This window comes from Alosa sapidissima, chromosome 18 (genome assembly GCF_018492685.1).
Source record: "Alosa sapidissima isolate fAloSap1 chromosome 18, fAloSap1.pri, whole genome shotgun sequence".
Classification (NCBI taxonomy): domain Eukaryota; kingdom Metazoa; phylum Chordata; class Actinopteri; order Clupeiformes; family Clupeidae; genus Alosa; species Alosa sapidissima.
In genome coordinates, this window is record NC_055974.1 from 30,395,900 (window position 1) to 30,416,398 (window position 20,499).

Below are 20,499 nucleotides of genomic sequence, written 5' to 3' on the forward strand. Positions count from 1 at the left end.
TGGTGTGGGGGGAGATTATTCCACAGCCTACGGTACCCTTTTGATGTGTTGGTGTGGGGGGAGATTGATGTGTTGGTGTGGGGGGAGAATATTCCACAGCCTACTGTACCCTTTTGATGCACAAGTGGGGGACTGAGAGGAGTTGCCTGGAGGCAGAGCAACACCACAGCACAGAATGGCAGGTTAGCATTAGCAACACCACAGCACAGAATGGCAGGTTAGCATTATCAACACCACAGCACAGAATGGCAGGTTAGCATCATCAACACCACAGCACAGAATGGCAGGTTAGCATTAGCAACACCACAGCACAGAATGGCAGGTTAGCATGATCAACACCACAGCACAGAATGGCAGGTTAGCATTAGAAACACTACAGCACAGAATGGCAGGTTAGCATGATCAACACCACAGCACAGAATGGCAGGTTAGCATCATCAACACCACAGCACAGAATGGCAGGTTAGCATGATCAACACCACAGCACAGAATGGCAGGTTAGCATTATCAACACCACAGCACAGAATGGCAGTTCAGCACGGTGTTCACTAAAGGTTAGCATTATCAACACCACAGTGCAAATGATGCATGCATGCAAATTAACTAGTCAAATTAAAGAAACACCAAAGAACTTTTCCTCTGTCGCACGCACACTATTTGTTTATCCAGCACCAGCTTAGCAAATAACGATGTCCACAGACAAGGTAGAGAAAGTTGCATGATTTTATGAAAGTATGATGTATTGCGACATCAGATGCAAGTCAAATTTGTAGTTTCTTATGTCTCAATCCATCAAACCACAGATCCACTACCCGATCTGGCAAACTTGCATAGTGCGGTTATAGCCGATAGAGGGCTGCGAAGCGAATGCAGAAGTGCCGTTCACCCTGTTACGAGTTGATGAACCACTGAAACAATTTTGGAAACATTATTTTAAGGTACAAAAAACTCTTTGGTGTTGCTTTGACTAAGTTATCAGCAGCTAGCAACATGCATGTATAGGCTAGTGACAATGGCCCCAATTTCTTTAGATACCCCTACCGGAGGTAGAACTAAACCCAACAATGTTTTTCCTCATCTCTAAGGTCTCCCATATATGAAATGGATTCTTGGCTAAAAATATTTTACTGCTAAGATTGTTAAATTAACAGATATTGTTATACACCCCAAAACCAAAAAAGGACTAGCCTGTCCGTATTGGAGTTAAGGCATATAAATTAGTGCAGATCAATCACACAAGCTCTGAGACCTTTGAAACTTGGCATGTTTATAGTCAGGAAGTTACTTTACCTACTAGAAAAGACTGGATGTAAATATCTTGATGTATGGAATGAGTAGAGACATGTAAACATACACCTAAAATAAGCGGACATGCAACAAATTAATATCTATGCAGAATGTTTACATTTACTTTGTGCCTGCTTTGCCAGGGATTATCATAGTAACACATATGATGGCTTGTTGGAAAGGTGGGGTTGTACTGAATCCAACAATACCAAATATGTAAATATAGTATGACGAATTAGGGTGTTCTGTCACTCAATGTATGAGGTGTCCAAAATGAAAGAAAACGGAACACTGGCCAAATACAGTCTCAAGTCCAAATCACATTATCAGTGGTGAGAAGAATGTTGACAAATTCATTCCCCATAATGACCGGCGTTCTATACATTATCCCTTACATATTCACTTGAATTTTGTTTTGGTCATGTCATTACTGAATAATGGAAAATAATATTGTTAGCTTTTGTCTGTCCAGACCAGCAGTGGACAGTAGAGCCTACACTGCTTAAGAAAAAAGATCCCTATGTCCAAAACCCCACAGTAGAAGGCCTCCAACGCATACTTACCCTTGCTCAGCAGAGAGTGAGATGGTGATGTCCATAAAACTCTGGCTCCATATACAGATGATATTTCCTCCAAAATCAAAGTTGCATATCATGTATCATCTAGAGCGAACTACTGCAGTAAGACAAAAATCAGTGAGCAGCAGCAAGTTGGAAATGTTGAGAGTGAGAGCACATCTGCACCAAGAAGGCTGAGTAGGGCTGATATAACATCATTTCAAATATGGAGAGATTGTTTCATTTGTGGGAAGGTCAGCTCTAGATCAGAACCTCTGACAGCCATTTCGACTGGTACAGGCGCAATGTAAATTATAGGCCAAGTATACTTGCGTATACAAGGAATTTGGTCTCTGCATTTATCCCATCCGTGAATTAGTGAACACAGAGCACACAGTGAACACAATGAGGTAAAGCACACACTAACCCAAAGCAGTGAGCTGCTTTACTACAGCAGCGCTCGGGGAGCAGTGAGGGGTTAGGTGCCTCGCTCAAGGGCACCGTGGATGTGGGCATGGATGGAGAGCAGTGCTCAACCACTTTTTTCCTTTTTTTCCTTCTGGGTCGGGGATCGAACCGGTAACTCTTCGGTTACATGCCCGAACCCCTAGGCCATGTAGGCCAGTAGGCCATGGCTGTCCCTAGTACCAGAGACGAGGTCCTTCGGGCAGCTTCTAAAAGGCTTGATGAAGATGTACATCTTCAAATTCTTTCATGCCCAGATCTCTTTGCACATGATGCCAAATACCATAAAATGTGCCTTGCACACTACATATCTAAACAAAATATAACAGCAGCCATAGAAAAGAATCAAAAAAGCAGACCAATGTCTATAACAAAGCCTTTATTAAGCTCACTGAAGACATTGATAAAACAGTATTGTCCAAAGATATGAAAGTGAGGATTCAATTCTTCGACTGATAGCTATGACAACATACTAAAGACCATTGCTGAGCAAGAAGGTGTGTCCATAGTTCAACACAAGAAATATAGATCCTGGAAACTAAAGGAAAAGCTGATACAGCACAAAGACAGGCTTGCATTTGTTCCACGTCCAAGACAGTCAGATCTGATCTGCTCAGATAGTATGACCATATTGTGCACTGAGGGAAGCTGCTAAACTCACAGACATAAAATCCAAATATTACACAGGGCTGCAGACATATTGAGGAAGAGCATGGATCAGGTAGACGGGTGAGTAATATGTCAGCAGTGACTGTCTATTATGTTTCCAATGCAGCAAATATGTACCCAACATCCTGTATGACTTTGTGAACTGGTGTGTTGATTAACATGCCCACAGAGATTACCAAACATGTGATGATGACCTAACCTGACTCTCGCCAGATGAATTTCGTTCCGCCTAGCTCCACTCACATCCATCTGGGATCGCTTCCGTTGAGAGTGATTTCAGCACCAGTTTGTATGGTAGAGCCAATCAGGACGCAGGGCGGGAGTTACATAGATGTGCCCTAGCGTAGAAGCGACTGTGAGACTGTTCTCAGCGTCACGGGTTGGCTTCAATGTGAGTGGTTGAAGTAGCACGTCAATAGATGAAGGTGTGAGTGTTTATACCGGATCTCTGTTTGCATATTTAATATGTTTCATACACGTGTTTCAACACTGCATTTCGGTCGTTGCTTTTACCTTACCATTACCTTACGCATGCCAGTTATGTATCCACCAGCTGCCTGCCTGCAGCCTACTTCTAAAACTCCAAAGCTGCTTGCTGTCAGATTTGGTTCAGTGTATCAACAACACTCAATAATCCAGGGGTCTCAAACACCCGGCCCGCGTCCGGCCCGCAACGTATGTCAAAATAATAATGTAATCTGGCCCTTGAGACTATTTTTTAATCGCGACAAACAACGATACTGATTAAAATAGACGATAGTTCCAAGTACGGTGACAAATCTCATTTGTACTCTGCTCCATTATGTGCTAGACATCCAGAGCTTCATACAAACCCAAAATCGCTGCGCAAAGTTTTCAGGAAATACTTGTATTACACGTGAGAAACACAAAGACGTGCATTTGTAATGACGCGGAAGCGATGTAGGCCATAGTGTTGCATAAATTGAAGCAGAAATTAAGCAGAAATAGGCCATCACCAAATGTTGAAAAACGTTTACGTGTGATGAAGTCTTAGGTAGGCTATGCTATTCACCTATTCTAAATCTGAAGGAGAATATCCTTTTGGAGATTATGATCGATCGATCGTCTATTGAATGGAGGTGCTGGGTGCTGTCTGCGTGTATACGACGGTGTCCACTAAGCATACCATGCTTATTTCGACCCTCTGCCCAACATAGCTTGGAGGTTGCAGTGGTAATCGTGATGATAGTGTCCGTAATGGACGTGGTACAGACAGCAGGGCTAGTAGAAATAGGGCTCTAAACTACAAAGTCACCCGCAATATGATGCGAACTTCTGATTACCCGCAATAGGAACTGATTTGACCAGAATACTTTATTGTAGGCCTTGTGGTTTAGAAACCATATACATCTTAGGTGTTGGTATGCATCTTAGGTGTTTTCCTGTTAATTTGTTATGTGGGTAATATGAAAAAAGGAAAGTAAACCTGCTCAAATATGTTCATCCAGTATTTAGAAAGGTGCATAATTTGAGGTGCTTGCCATCCACTGGCAAATTAGATGGGTAAATGTACCCCCTTCATAAACTTTTGTTTTACTCAAAGATTTTTACATTTACAGTAGGACTTTATCTCTGACCACTTTCAAGCTATGGCCTTTTGAAAATTTGATATACAAATCCAATGGTGTTGCTTTCTTAACCCTGACGCCTATAGTTTGCCAGGTTTAAAAAAGTTATGAGAGGAAAATATTTTTATTTGGTGTGAAACACACACATACCTGTTTCTATGCTTTTCATTTGTTTTATAATTTGTATTAATATTTATATTATCATTATTTTATTTATAAGCTAAGGTTGCTAGCACAGGTGTCTAAAACTAGATAAAAACACTTGCACTTTCTGTTTGCAGTTGTGTGTGGTATTTGAAAAAATGAAAAAAAGAACATTGCATTTTCAGAAATAGCCGGCCCTCCAATCAGATGACTTTGGCAGAATTGGCCGGGAGAAATAACAAAACGGGAGGGTGCAGTGAGATGACCTTGACATACGGGAGAAACCCGGGAAAAACGGGAGTGTTGACAGGTATGCTCCAATGGATCGATCCCAGATGGATGAGTGGAGCTAGGCGGAACGAAATTCATCTAGCGAGAGTCAGGTTAATGATGACCCAGCTTCAAAGGAGAATCTGTGTGTTATCGCAATTTGTCATGATCTCATTGAACAGAGCTGTCACATCCATACGCCAATCACACTGGGACTTCCCATTTTGATACATCATGAGTTTGGTAGTAAGACAGTCATCAATGAGCTCAGTGCAATGGGGTACTGTGTTTCCTATACAGAAGTCAGGCACTTGTCACATCTGTTGCTGAGAGTGGTGTCTACATCCCAACTGGCCTCACTGGAGTTGCTGAACATGGAATGTTTGATGCAGCCATCAGCAACTTTGACCAAAATGAAGACACCCTGAATGTGAAGAAGGGACAAAAGAATGAACAAAATGTACCTGTAAAGTTTATCTCCATTCATATCAAACATGTTTAAGGTGGTGAGGGACCTCTGTAAAGTTTATCTCCATTCATATCAAACATGTTTAAGGTGGTGAGGGACCTCTGTGGAACCTGTGCTATGGGCATTTATCTGCTGTGGAGACTTGGCCTCTTCGGAACACAACGATGCCATAACATGAGTTGCACTCTTCCCATCTAGGGTGTCTTCATTTTGGTAAAAGTTGTTGATGGAGCATCAACAATTCCATGTTCAGCGTCTCAAGCGGGAACAGTTGATATATACTTCTTGTGTTGACACACCTTCTTGCTCAGCAATGGTCTTTGGATAAATCATGTACCCTTACCGTAAAGTGTTACCGCTATCCCTACATCACGTCTATAGATATCCCTACATCACGTCTATAGATATCCCTACATCACGTCTATAGGAAATAATTGTTTTTTTTACACCACAGGCCTCCATCACCTGTGCCCACTTGTGTGTCCATGAAGAGTGACCGGTCAATGGATCCCCGCCATAACCTTCAAACATGATGATGGCACAGATGGATCAAGGCAAGTCCATAAAACACTTATAGAATGAGTACTTTGTGACTGGATACCAGCAAACATTTACATTGAGCATGTCAGTGTTTAACTGGTTCTTATAAATGTCTATTCATATGATGGTTTGTGTGTGTCATTTGAAAACAAAATACCATTTTGAGAAGAAATAACATTGTTTTGAATGTAAACTTTCATTTTGCAGGAGAATTGAGGGGTTTTGCCCATTGTGTGTGTGTGTGTGTGTGTGTGTGAGTGTGTGTGTGTGTGTGAGAGTGTGTGTGTGTGTGTGTGTGTGTGTGTGTGTGTGTGTGTGTGTGTGTGTGTGTGTGTGTGTGAGTGTGTTTTTTAATTTGTGAGAGGAGTTCTGAGAGTATGAGGCGTGCTTTCAGAAAATGTGTAAACAATCGAGATAAACTGAATTTTGCACCACAGCTCATTCCATCATGAGAGGCCTCCATCACCTGTGCCCACTTGTCTGTCCATGAAGAGTGACCGGTCAGAGGGTCGTGACATAAACTTCCAACATGATGAGGTCACAGATGGATCAAGGCAAGTCCATAAAACAGAGCAGGTGATATGGAATCAGATGCATTCTTTATTTACCCTGGGAAAGACTCAGTTAGTGGATGGGAATCCCCCATGATGCATCACTCACTGTACTGCCATGTAGATCAGGGGTCAGGTACCTTTTAGGCCATAAATACCAAATGTATGTTAAGAACCATATAGTTACTTTGATGATTTTCGAGTTCAAGTAGTTTATTGGTCCGTGTATGATTCATTCATTCATTTTCCCATTTCCATTTCACCCATTTAAATTTAAAAGGGTGAAACCGCTTCCGTGTAAGATGCTCTTGTGTTTCCTCGCGTATATCGGCTCTTTCTCCTCTCCTCGTTCTTACCCCCTCTGGTGGATTATAGTGCCCCATTCCGCCCCTGCCTCTCTCCTCTCCTCGTTCTTACCCCCTCTGGTGGATTATAGTGCCCCACTCCGCCCCTGCCTCTCTCCTCTCCTCGTTCTTACCCCCTCTGGTGGATTATAGTGCCCCACTCCGCCCCTGCCTCTCTCCTCTCCTCGTTCTTACCCCCTCTGGTGGATTATAGTGCCCCACTCCGCCCCTGCCTCTCTCCTCTCCTCGTTCTTACCTCCTCTGGTTGCAATTAGAGAAATGAGATGTCCTCGATGACGTTGAGCTTTGAACGATTTCCGGGGCACTAGCTGGAGGCAGCAATAGGATACACGTATCCCGCCCCTTCCACAGCCAAAAGTTAACATGTGAATACATCCTTTACCCACAAAGACATGCATGCACAACTAATGGAAGTCTATTTGTGAATACATCGTGGCAATCATGTGATGTGTTGTGAATACATCGTGCCAATCATGTGGTTTCGTGTGAACGAAAGTTCATGAACTTGTTCATATTTTGAGCGAACGTGAACTGAACGTACTGTATTACTGCCTGGTGAACGTTACTGTGAACTCGTTCACTCTGGTGTCTGTGAACAGCACGCTCAGTTTAACTTTGTTCAATAGGGTGCCAGATTTCTATATTTCTTCTAAATCCCGGCTAAAACACACCGTAAACAGGCCTTTTAATATGGCAGCTGGTAGGCCACCATTTCTCAAACTATGAGCCGCGATCGCAACGTGGACAATGCTGGTCTGCGGAGTGAAATTATTCCTGGGGCATCGTCTGATAATTTGCTGCGCAATTGATCAAGGAAAATTAATAGAACAACGTGGATTTATGCAACTTCCATAAAAAACAGAGCACAGACTATATAAACCACTGTCTAGCATTAAGTATTAAAGTCAAATTTGAATATAACGAGGCCAAAAGCTATTAATTAGTCTTAGTTAAAGATAGTTAAAGATCTCCAGATCAGTGATTTACGCCCATCTGATCCACCATTCACAAAAGCTGGTATTGTGTTTCCTGAATCCTTACATTCAGGCATTAAAATGAAATGTATTAAATAGCATATAAATATTCTACCAGTGTATGATGCTTACATGAGGGAAACATCCCAAAACAATGGCACCCATATAATTGCAGTTGTTTTGAGAAGTATTTTTCATGCAAGCATCATGCAACCATGCAAAAACAATGAAACTATTGTAGGCCTAATTATATTTTGCATTAATAAAGCAGTACTCTGATGTGCATGTTTTCACAAACTGTTTTGAAGTGCATGTATAGCAATATAGTATAAAAATAATTGTTAAATGTTGTGAATAATTGTGTGAATTGTGAATCATTACAATTTGATGGGGGGTGGGAGGAGGGGGTGGGTTCATGTGGGTGGGCCCTATGAGCCCAAAGTATGGACCTTGACTGGGCCTCAGGTCAAAGAAGTTTGAGAAAGGCTGACGTAGACGACAAAGCAGCAAGGAGGCGTCGTATGATCATTTAAACAAGTTTTATGACAAGGTCAGTGAGGATGGGAAAAATCGTACATTTCTGTGCAAACTTCAAAAAGAAAATCCGCACTTCAGTCACATCCACAGCAAACCTGAAACGGCACATTGAACTGAAGCACCCGGCTAGCCTTCCAAGGTATGTGCAAGCCAATAAAAAATCAAAAGACAGTCAAGACAGATCCTCCACTCCAGATCCAAATGAACTGTGTTCTATATGGGCTGTGGCTAGCCTGGGTTTCCCATGCTGCCTTGCGCATAATTTTATTCACGTCTAGGCAGCCTGGATTCCATGGACTTCATTTTCACCTCATCAAAGGAACCAATCACAGAACGGAGGAGGGACAGCAAGACGATGTCGACACACTGATGCAAATAATTTTATATGACCGTTTCTTGCCCCAGACTAGATGGAGGCTTAGCCACATTTACATTGAGAGAGTATTCTCTTTCTTCCTTTGATCTATTCAATGCAGATGTAGGTGTGAAATGCTCCCCACTGGCTGGGCACCATGTGCTCCTACCATCTGTCCACAATCTCCTCTGTTCTGTCTTTGGGTTAGACAAAGACCTTAGGGTTAACTTTAGCTGAATCAGGGGCGGAGCTTGAGGGGGTGCGGGAGGTGCGGCACGTCCCCGGCCCGGGGCCCGCAGGGGTAAGGTGTGACTCGAGGGCGCCCCTCCCCCACCTCCGGGTAAGGTGGAACGGGCCTCTCCCACGGCACAAGGCCGGAGGAGCTAAGATCATGCAAACGGTTTCTTTTCAATCATTTTCATCAGAGTGGGACGTATTAGGCTTATAGGTTGCCCCAGTCAGGACGAGTTATGACTCACGGTTGCTGAAAAGTTTTGAAATTCACTTTGATGATTTAGTAGGTGTAAAATATTGAATAAAATGTTCTGCTGTATGACTGGCTTTATTTTAACTCTCATATTGAACTTTACGACGTGCAAATTTACAAAATTGGATGGATCAACGATATTGTCTCCTACAGGTGTCGATGAGAGAACACTTACACTTACATGATTTTGGTTTCGATTTTCTAATTGGAGTAAGTCTTTGTGACAACACTCTAGAAAGTGAAAGTAGCCTAACCTAGGCCTATGCACTCTGTGTCTGAGTCTTGTGCACGTCTGCAATTGATTACGTTCCTCAAATGCAGAACACATCAATCCCATGGTATTTTTTGCCCTAAAATGCATGAAACATGCAAGTTCAAAATCCCGCCAGTACGTCACATCTCCGTTTCATATTTGCCTAGACTACTAGCCTACAATAAATGAATTGAACGAACTCAACTGACAACAGGTATATTGAATTGGTCATTGAGACTACAGACTACAGAATACAGTACAACAAACGTTCTAGTTTATTTTTGTATTCCGGGGTACAGTAGCCTAATTGCTTAATGTCTTGACAATAGTTTTTCTTACCGGCTTGCTGTTTAAACTGACTGCGCCGCTCTGAACTTTCCTGCCAGGTTTATGACGTAAACCGCTACATCTCGGCTCTGGCATTGCCTAAACTCATTGTGTGGGAAATCAGATTATCTGTCAATATTGGGCTTTGAAAGTAAGGGATATTTGCTCAGTAATAGTAGGCCTAGGTTACATTTTGTAACATTTATAGAGAAACCGAGGGGAAAGTTAAATTAGAAATCGTTGGAAATTGAAAACACATACAAAAAAAGATTCGGGGCTTTTAAAAAGAGATTCGGGGCTTGAGCCCCCGAAGCCACCCCCTTGCTCCGCCAATGCAACCACCCAGCAGTAACTTCTGCATTCAGTGAGATTTGCACCGCCCTAATTTTATTTTTGACTCTTCCCGTCACCGTTGCAACCTCTGAGCGCTCATTCTCCAAGTTAAAGATCATTAAAAACCACTTGAGGAGCACAGAGGGACAGGAGAGACTGAGTGGACTTGCCATGTTGTCCATAGAGAATGATAGAGCAAAGAAAATGGACATAGGCCTACACAGAGCATCGTGGATGAGTTCGCGGAGCGCAACAATTATTGTTGTTATTCGGGGTCATGTAACCTAATGTTTTTGTTGTTCTCTTGGTTACACTTCATGTACGTTCGATGAACTTCAAAATTACATAGTTGCTCTCCGTGGCGCTGACGCTTGTAAGACCCACTGTTGCGGGCATGTGTAGCCTATGTAAAATTATGTTATGAAGAGTTTAATAAAGGGCCCGGTCATGTGCCCCGCCCCCGGCCCGGCTCTGACTTGTTCCGCCACTGAGCTGAATTATATGTTTGTGTTATTAACTGTAAATGTATTCATGTTTGGTATCATTTTTATAGTCTCAGTACAAGGAGTACAATGAATTAAGTGTAAGAATGTTTAGAACATCCTGTATAACATTTCTACCTGAGGAGCCTGCCTAATATGTTAATGTCAAGTAGGTGTGTGTAGGTGTGTCTGACGGAAACGGCGGGAAGAGAAAGCCAAACAGAGGACGTTGTACCTATGATCACCACGTGAACCACACCCTTGCAAATTGAGCATAAAAGGCCAGCCTCTTCCGGTAGTTTTTTAGAAGAGAATACTGAGATACTGGTGAAATCCATAATGAGGTGACACAAACATGTACTTTTCTCCCTTGAGGGGCACTGGCCCCTCATTGAAAAGAATAAATGCCTGGATCCTGATCTTGCATCGTCCTGATTGAGTCTTAAGAGAAATATGAAATAAAAATATACTATCAGTTATGGAGGTTCCACCGAGATTAAAATTTTGGATTTAAATTGGATTCAAATTTTGCTGAGAGATCTTCAACATTGTGTTTGACGGCACACTCTTAGGTAAGGTAATTGATATTTTCTGGTGGTGAGATATTAGGGAGTTGTCCTAAATAGTTCTTGTCAGACTATCGGGTTCCAGCAGGGAGCTCTGTTGGGTGTAGTAACAAGCTTGTTTTGTTCCTGTAAATGGCCCGTAATTATTATTGAAAATACTTTCGTCTCTATGAGACTGGCGTTAGAACAATAGTTCTGGAAATAGCCATGTATGTTTTAGACAGAAACATATTCGGTCCTATGGACACAATCTGGAGCTTATCGGATTAAGCTTTTCAGGGTAGCCGGGGTCTTGGCCATTCCCTACTTTACGGCTACATTTGGGGGGACTGCTTGCCTAAGAATCTCTCACCTGAAAATGAAATTGCATAAGAGTGTTGCTGGTCATAACAGATGTATGAAACCATCTTTAGATTACGTAACTAAGATCACAGTTTGAAGTAGCCTATAAAGATGTTGAACTGAAAGCATAATATTAATAGTTGGGCGTCGAATGACATTTTCCACCGTTTAAAGTAAAGACATTGGAGTGGATATGATACTGTGTTCTTCAAATTGTTAAATTACAACTAGTTTGAAATTGGATTGACAATTTTTTTTTTTTTTATTATGGAGACTTATGATGGATGATGAAACCAGGATTCATGTCGTAATAACCTTTTTCAAGTGTGCAAACATAGCGCTCAAGAGAGCATGGTTAAGCCTCTTTTAAGTACGCCTGAGCTAACTAGCTGCCGCTAGGGGCGTCTAGATGTCTTTGTCTATGAGCTAACATGAGTACATGATGAAAAGGCTTGACTAAACTTCTTTTGTTTTTTTAAGCAGGAAAATCTTCCTGCAGCCCGTTTAAGTTGTCCTCCAGCTCCATGGAGCTGTGTGTGTCCTTGTGTGTCCAGTATGAATGAATGTGTGTGTGGGCCGGCCCTGTGTGTGTGAATTTTTTTTTTTAATCTTTTACTTCTTTATATAATATGTGTTTGTTTCCATTTTTTGTTTTCAAGTCCTTCTGTTTTGGAATGTATGGGTAAGGAATTGTTGAAAGTTTATAATCTTATCAGGATCAAGGACTTCGTATCAAGTAGTTTTTTTTTCTTTTCCTGTAACTTTTATTTCCCAGCTGAAATAGATTGCTGTTTAAGATGTTTTAGGCCTACTTGATGAGATACAATTTATCAAGTCTGATCTACTGATTCCTATTTTTTTTTTCTTTAGAAACAACATTTATTTTGTCTTTCATTCTTTTAAATCTTCAATTTTTATTTTATGCTTTTCTTGCCTTTAAGTTTCACCCAACTATGAAACAGGATTATCTGAACTGTTGAATGTTGAAATGATGTTCTCTTTGTTTCTTGGGTCAAAAGTTTTCAAACATTTGCTATCTTATCTCACCGCCTTTGTTTTGTTTTATCGCCACTGTATCCTATACCCAACCCCCCAGCCTCTCCCCCATGGACACAAAGGAGCTTCACTGGGGAGATGTATGAATCTATATGAGGAGTGTTAATGGCAGACCATTGTTGATTTCAACTATTTCTCTTTCATTTATTTATTTTGTCTGTTGAGGGACACCTTTTTGGGGTTTAACATGTTAAGACAGATTTTTTTTATTTTTGCTTGTATACCAATGGGAAATGTTTGCTACATGTTTACACCTTGTTTGATGTGGGCAAATGTTCAGTTGAGTGGATTCATACTGACGTGTTGCCAGAACACCAACCGTATGGACCCCAGAGCGATAGCACAAAATCAATACGTCTTACAAGGCGAAAACGCAGAAAGGCTAGATTCAGCGCTAGCTATCAAGGTCAAGAAAATATGATTAGACAAATTAGGAAAGAAACTGACCAGGAATTGAATCGTAATGTTAAACCAATGACCTTGCAACCTACTCTTGAATTAAGTTCACCTGAAAGCGTGGAAGTGAATGAATGTGTTGAAGCAGATGTTGAACAATGTGCAGGATTACTAAACCAGATCACCCTGACCTCAGAAATAGCTGATGATTATTGAATGTGAATAAAAGAATGGAAAAAGAACCATAACTGCAAACAATGACGTCATAATAAATAATAAAGTGCGATGAATGAAATGTATCATTACAAGTATTTTAGTAGCCTGACCTTGAAAAGTCTAGGGAATTATGCATGTAAAGAATTGTATGTCTCAAACTGTGAAATGGGTGTAATGGGTGAAAAGTGCCTTAAACTGTTTAAATGAATGTATTCAGATTGCATTGTGTGAAGAGTTAATGCCATAAGTGTTTGTAACCTGTAAGAATGTAACCGATCTCTCTTGATGACTGTAAAAGTGTATGTTGCTAAATGTAATGTGTCACATGGTTATAATTGCCATTGAATGTAAACTGTTTGTGTAACCTCTGGAAACTATCTGTAAACCTGAATGTAATGTATCATCTCCGAAATGTAACCCGGAGAAGTATGTTAATGCGTGTCATCTTAAATTGTTGGTTAAGATCAGTAACTTCTAGAATGTATTAGCTATCGTGAGAATTTTCCCAGCTACCGTGAGAATTTTCCCAGCTAACGTGAGAATATTCCCAGCCATCGTGGGAACTTCTAGAAGGTTCTAAACTGTCGTGGAAAATAGGATTGATTTGTCTCAGGAATGTGTGGGGGAGGTCAAGTCCACCTAGTATAAATAGGGGCCGAACTAAACGATCGGGCTGCTTCTTCTCTTTTCTTCTACTGCTACGTGCTTTTTGCTGTTACGCTTGATTGTCAGGATTCGTTGTCCGTACTTCGTTGAGAAGCCAAGTGTTGGAACTTTGTGCCAGGCTGAAGCCGAGGACCGTAACTCCGCACCACCTGTTGCCGGGATCGCACTGCTACTCCGACAGTGAGAGACTGCAGAACGATAATCAGCGGAGTTTTCCCTTTTTGAGGACTTACTTTTTTTTTCTTATATACCCCTTTTCTCCGTTTGTGGATTTACTATTGTATTCTCTTCTCCATCTGTGGATTACTATTTTTATTGTACTCTCTTTTGTGGATTTACTCTTTTTATATTTTCTATAACATTGTAACCTGCAAGTGGATATTACGCCGCATTTTGTTAACATCCCCAAAGTGCTGAAAAGTAAAGAACTCATTTAACCTTGGCATCCAATTCTTCAAGCAGTATTTTTGTCTTTTCTTGGTTTTTCTACGAATTCCAGCAGGAGGGTAAGATAACTGGTTTCTTCTGTGGTTATTCATCTGCTCTGTCTAAGACTTGGGTTAGTTGGACTAATAAAATCTCCATCCTTATAAAACCTGAGCAAGAAGTAGCCTATAACCTGTGTCTCTAGATAAATTCTAGGGTCAAACATCTTCGCACGTTAGCCAACTGTTCGAGACCTAGGCGTAGTCGCTCCTTATTTCATAAACATCTCAATAAATCCACCACGGAAGCCTGATCAACTTCCAAGGGGGATATTTAAAACAGGAGTAATTGGTTATCTGCGCCGCAGAGGGAAGACGTGCGACTTCGCTCGACAGTAGGTCCCTGCTATCTACAATAACCTCAAGGGGGTATCGTGGGTCTTAACTGCCTAGGCCTGGGGTTACGTCTGAGAAACGGCTGACGTTGACTAGGTTCTGGGGGTTACCAGCAGGGGGCAACACAATACCCACAACTTGAGTTCTTTATGTTTAAAACCTTTTATTTGTTTTTAGTTGTGTATTTTCTTTTTCTTCATTCATGTTGGGATCAGAATTTGTTATAGTTAAGAAACTATAAAAAGGGGGAGATAGATGGTATTGACTTGAAATACTTTCTTCTCTAAGTTTACTGGTTTTATTGCTCAAATTGTCATTTTTTGTTTTGTTTTACTGACCCTCACTTCTAATGCAACATCTCTTTAAAGAAAGGGATACCCTACCCACGTGAGTCTGTGGATTTTTCTTTTAAACATCTAAACTTAACCAAAAGTTTATTTATTTTCTTTATATTGGCCTTTTGCCAATAGATGCAAACCTATTCATGAATTGTTTTATTTGCTGTTGATCCGATGCAAATGTTTAGTAACTGTTTGGAGGTAAATAGCCCTGCTATGTTAGAAGACCCATAGGGTCTCCCATAGACTGTCTCCAATTGAGAAACTGAAAACATTAGCATACTTTTGTTGACTTGTGAAACTGCAAGACACTACTTGACTCTGTAAGTTTATGTTGCTTTAAAGCACCTAGGCTGTACAGATGCTGGTAGTAACTAATATCATTTCTATACTTTCTTTGATTTGATTCTCTTTGATTCTTATTTCTTTATGTTACAGTTTATTTCATTTGATTTCCTTCTCAGTTTGTCTTGACTAGGAGTACTTGTTGTTCAGATGATATGGTTACAGATTTCCCAATTCCATTATAGGTGCTAAGATAACAGGAGGATAATTTGTATATAATCCTCATTTGAGCCTTTCCTGGCTGTGTTGTTATTTTATTTTTATTTATTTTTTTCCCCCTTGTTCTCATTGGTTTAATTTCTGATGGTCTGTTTGCTTGCTTTAACTGCTGATATATATTTTTACATTAGAAAGCAGGTTAAAGTTTCATTTTTATGTTGTTTGTTTTCATTTTCAAGCTTTGCTCCTAGCCACCCATCACCGGATGATATTTGATGTCTACAAACAGAACCATACCATGTTATTTCATACAATGACTCAGGACCATGGGAGATAGGGCCTTCACACACACACACACACACACACACACACACACACACACACCTCCACATACCCATAACCATGGGAGATAGGGCCTCTGTGCTGCCGCCCCACGTCTGTGGAATGCCCCCCCCCCGACACCTTGAGGGCACCACAATCCACTGACTGTTTTAAAAAAGGTCTTAAGACATTTCTTTTTAGCAAAGCTGTTGGTCCCCTTTAGAGGTTTTTTTAAAACCTTTTCTTTTTCCTTAAACTGCTCATCTTTTTGTTTTGAACCTGTATCACTTTGAGATCTATGATGAAAAGTGCATTATAAATAAAATGTATTATTATATTATTATTTAGTTTACCATCTGGGCCTGTTGATGTATGCAGTGCAGCATAAAACAAGAGCTTCTCAGAGGGTACCCTAAAGTGCCTGTGTACAACTGAGGCATTGGCTGGCACATCACATAAACTGTGTCATATTAAGGCCAGCGGTGACTTGGACATTGTGGACCAGTCTTTCTTTCCCCTCCCCCTCGTTGGGATGTGGCCACTACAACATCACTCAGAATGCTTTCTTAGTTGTTCAGCCAGTGAAATAAGTTATTTAAAAAATGTCCCTTTGTGTCAGGCAGGTATATAAACAATTTCGAGGCAGAACGCAACAGACAGATTCCATGCTTTCTTGGTTGGTTCGCCACGCTAAACTATTCAGATACTTTTTTCATATTTTCAATTTTCTTTTTCAGAAAAAAAGGGGGGGCATGTATGCTCCAAAATACACAAAAGACCATTAACCAATTAACCGCCCTAACTGCTATGGTGAATCACTGCAGCACCTCCAGAATGTGACGGTAGCCTATGTAAATGATTTAGCCTGCATTCCTTGAGAAATCTATGATTACAATGTCTGTGGAGAAGTCTCCACTGTGGATATCAATCCTGAGGAAAACAACTCCACCTTCTGGTGACAAAAAAAACCATGTATACAGATTTAGAAGCGAAAGTAAAAACGTCAATGCGATCGGAATACCAGGAAGGAAGACGAAGGGGGAGCAATACGCTCAACAAGTAAAGCTTTTAATATAGCCTAGGTTATGAAACATAGTCATTGCCAGTTTGTCTACGAAGTTAGGTTGTTAATGAACCTATAACATGTAGGCTAACACATCTTATCGGGAAATGGGTGTCTGTTAGTAAGTAGCCTAGGCTATTTCCAATGGCGAACGAGACGAACTAAAGGTGGGTGTTGAGCTTCTTCTATGGATAAATCATTAGCAGTGTGTTGCACGAACTCGTTTTACAAGAGTGCACTTGATAAATGAGCTGGGACTGAACATTTACAACTTTTGTGTTTCATGACCTTGGTGTCCAGTCTTAATCATGTGCGCGTTCCACAGTAGCCTGCTGTTTGCATACGAGGAAACCATTTAGCGCACAGGTGCACAGGCTCAGCCTCCATTTTAGGCTGAATAGACCCACAGGTAGGCTACATTGTACAGAATCTTTAAGTAAGATTATGCAAAACTACTGCACTGGTTGTCTTGATATTCGGTGGGAATATGGGCCTCAAATGATGGATGGATGATGGATTTTTTGATGATGGATTTTTTTTTTTTTTTTGCATTTGCCCGCTGTATTGGATGTTATTTTAATTCATATGTTGGTCTGTTTATGACTCTTATGTTTGTGTGTGGCTGTTTTGTTTTGAATCTATGATATTCCTTATTTCATAAAAGAAAGGCATAATTAAAGATAGGCACAATCTTTTTTTATTTATTATTATTATTTCCTCCTATTCCTGGCGCCCCACCTGTCATGTCTCTATTCCCCACTAGTGGGGCCCGCGCAGCACTTTGAGAACCACTGGGCTAGTGCAATGTGAACAGTATAACACATAGTGCAGTATAAACAGTATAGACAGACAGCTAAGTATGGCTAAGTAGCCTACAGTAAGGACATTTGCAGTATATTAACAGTAGCATTATAAGAGCAGTTTAAATATGGCTATGTGCAGTATATTAACAGTAGCATTATAAGAGCAGTTTAAATATGGCTATGTGCAGTATATTAACAGTAGCATTATAAGAGCAGTATAAATATGGCATACAAATATACATATATCTCTTAAATCTAGATATGCATACACAAACACATATATATCTAAACCCATTTACATTTACATTACATTACATTTGGCTGACGCTTTTTAACCAAAGCGACTAACAACATGGTAAACAGTAAGTTTTAGAACAATTCTCACAATTTTAGGACAGTTTAAAAAAACAGAGTACAGTAAGAATAAGTGCGTCGGTGAGTGCTGTTTTTAACAGTTACTTGTCAGTTTAAAACGGCTGGTGAGTGCTAGGATCAGTAAGACTTGTTGTAAGTGTTGCTATGAGAGTAGATGTTAAACCCTAATGCCTTCAAAGAGTTGTATGTTAGAAAGATAATGTGAGAACAGCAGCATTGTGGCAAATGTTTGTACATATTCTGATTCTTTGTTTTCATTGTAGCTTGTCATGATCAGATTCATCTGGGTGCTCTGAGGAGTGGCTGAAACATGGAAAAACAAGTCAACACAAAACAGGAAGACGGACTAAAGAGGCAAGGGTAGCTACTGAGCACATGATCTAGTTGCATACCTGTTCTTTGCTAACCATCTTTCCAATAGTTTAAAAGTGTTGCTATCATCACATGTGAGATGAGTTGCTGTGTAACATTCTTTATTACACGGCCCTTCATAATGCTGCAGAATGCTCCATTCACTTGAATGGGCCTTCCCAACGTTCAGTGGTCTGCTAATTCTCGATAACAGACCGTTGCTAAGAATAACAGACCGCCGTCAAGGAAAATAGGTTTTGTGCTTCTATTTCACGTCTCTACAACACGTCTATAGATATCCCTACAACACCTCTATAGATATCCCTACAACACATCTATAGATATCCCTACAACACGTCTAGAGATATCCTTACAACACGTCTATAGGAAATGATTGTTGGTTTTCATACCACAGCTCATTCCATCATGAGAGGCCTCCATCACCTGCGCCCACTTGTGTGTCCATGAAGAGTGACTGGTCAGAGGGTCGTGACATAAACTTCAAACATGATGAGGGCACAGATCGATCAAGGTAAGGCCATAAAAACACTCATAGAATGAGCACTTTGGGACAGGATGGTTGATAATGTTCACAGCTTACAGTATAATGAAAACAGTTATCAATTTATCATTACACGGCTCTTCATAATGCTGCAGAATGCTCCATTCACTTCAATGGGCCTTCCCAACGTTCGGTGGGCTGCTAATTCTCAATAACAGACCGTTGCTAAGTATAACAGATATCACATAGGTCCCTTCAGGGCGGAACAAGACCCCTCCGCTGCGTGTCGGGGTCCGGTTCGCCCTGTCGAGACCTATTTCCCGATAATGACCGGCGTTCTATACATTATCCCTTACGCATTGCATAGCTCCTCAATACAGCTACTTTAAGAGAGAAAAAGTAAAGGCTTTTAATTGTTGTTTTGTCGTGCTTTCAGGAGAGCTGTAAATGGTTCTTGCACTTGTAAATAATAGCTTCTGTGTTTGCACAACAGATATATCAGTCATGAACATTATCACATTGCACAGCAGAACAGATATATCAGTCATGACAAAAGAAACAATATGGCAAAAGATTAATGACTTGACTTGACATGACTTGACAATATGGCAAAAGATTAAGGATATCCCTACAACATGTCTATAGGTATCCCTACAACACGTCTATAGATATCCCTACAACATGTCTATAGGTATCCCTACAACACGTCTAGAGATATCCCTACAACACGTCTATACTGTAGATACCCCTACAACATGACCATAGATATCCCTACAACACCTCTATAGATATCCCTGCTACACCTCTATAGATATCCCTACAACACGACTATAGATATCCCTACAACACCTCTATAGATATCCTTACAACACGCCCATAGATATATCCCTACAACACGTCTATAGATATCCCTACAACACGTCTAGATATCCCTACAGCACGTCTAGAGATATCCTTACAACATGTCTATAGATATATCCCTATAACACGTCTATAGATATCCCTACAACATGTCTAGATATCCCTACAACATGTCTATAGGTATCCCTACAACACGTCTATAGATATCCCTACAACACGTCTATACTGTAGATACCCCTACAGCATGACCATAGATATCCCTGCAACACCTCTATAGATATCCCTGCTACACCTCTATAGATATCCCTACAACACGACTATAGATATCCCTACAACACCTCTATAGATATCCTTACAACACGTCTATAGATATCCCTACAACACGTCTATACTGTAGATACCCCTACAACATGACCATAGATATCCCTGCAACACCTCTATAGATATCCCTGCTACACCTCTATAGATACAGTATCCCTACAACACGACTATAGATATCGCTACAACACCTCTATAGATATCCTTACATTACGCCCATAGATATATCCCTACAACACGTCTATAGATATCCCTACAACACGTCTAGATATCCCTACAGCACGTCTAGATATATCCCTACAACACGTCTATAGATATATCCCTATAACACGTCTATAGATATCCC

At 40.7% G+C, this 20,499-nt stretch overlaps 1 protein-coding gene across 26 annotated transcripts in view; it reads left to right on the forward strand.

Moving 5' to 3' along the window:
- LOC121689804 (NLR family CARD domain-containing protein 3-like) overlaps positions 1–20,499 on the forward strand; it is a 120,801-nt gene that overhangs the window by 75,374 nt on the left and 24,928 nt on the right. The window lies entirely within an intron of this gene.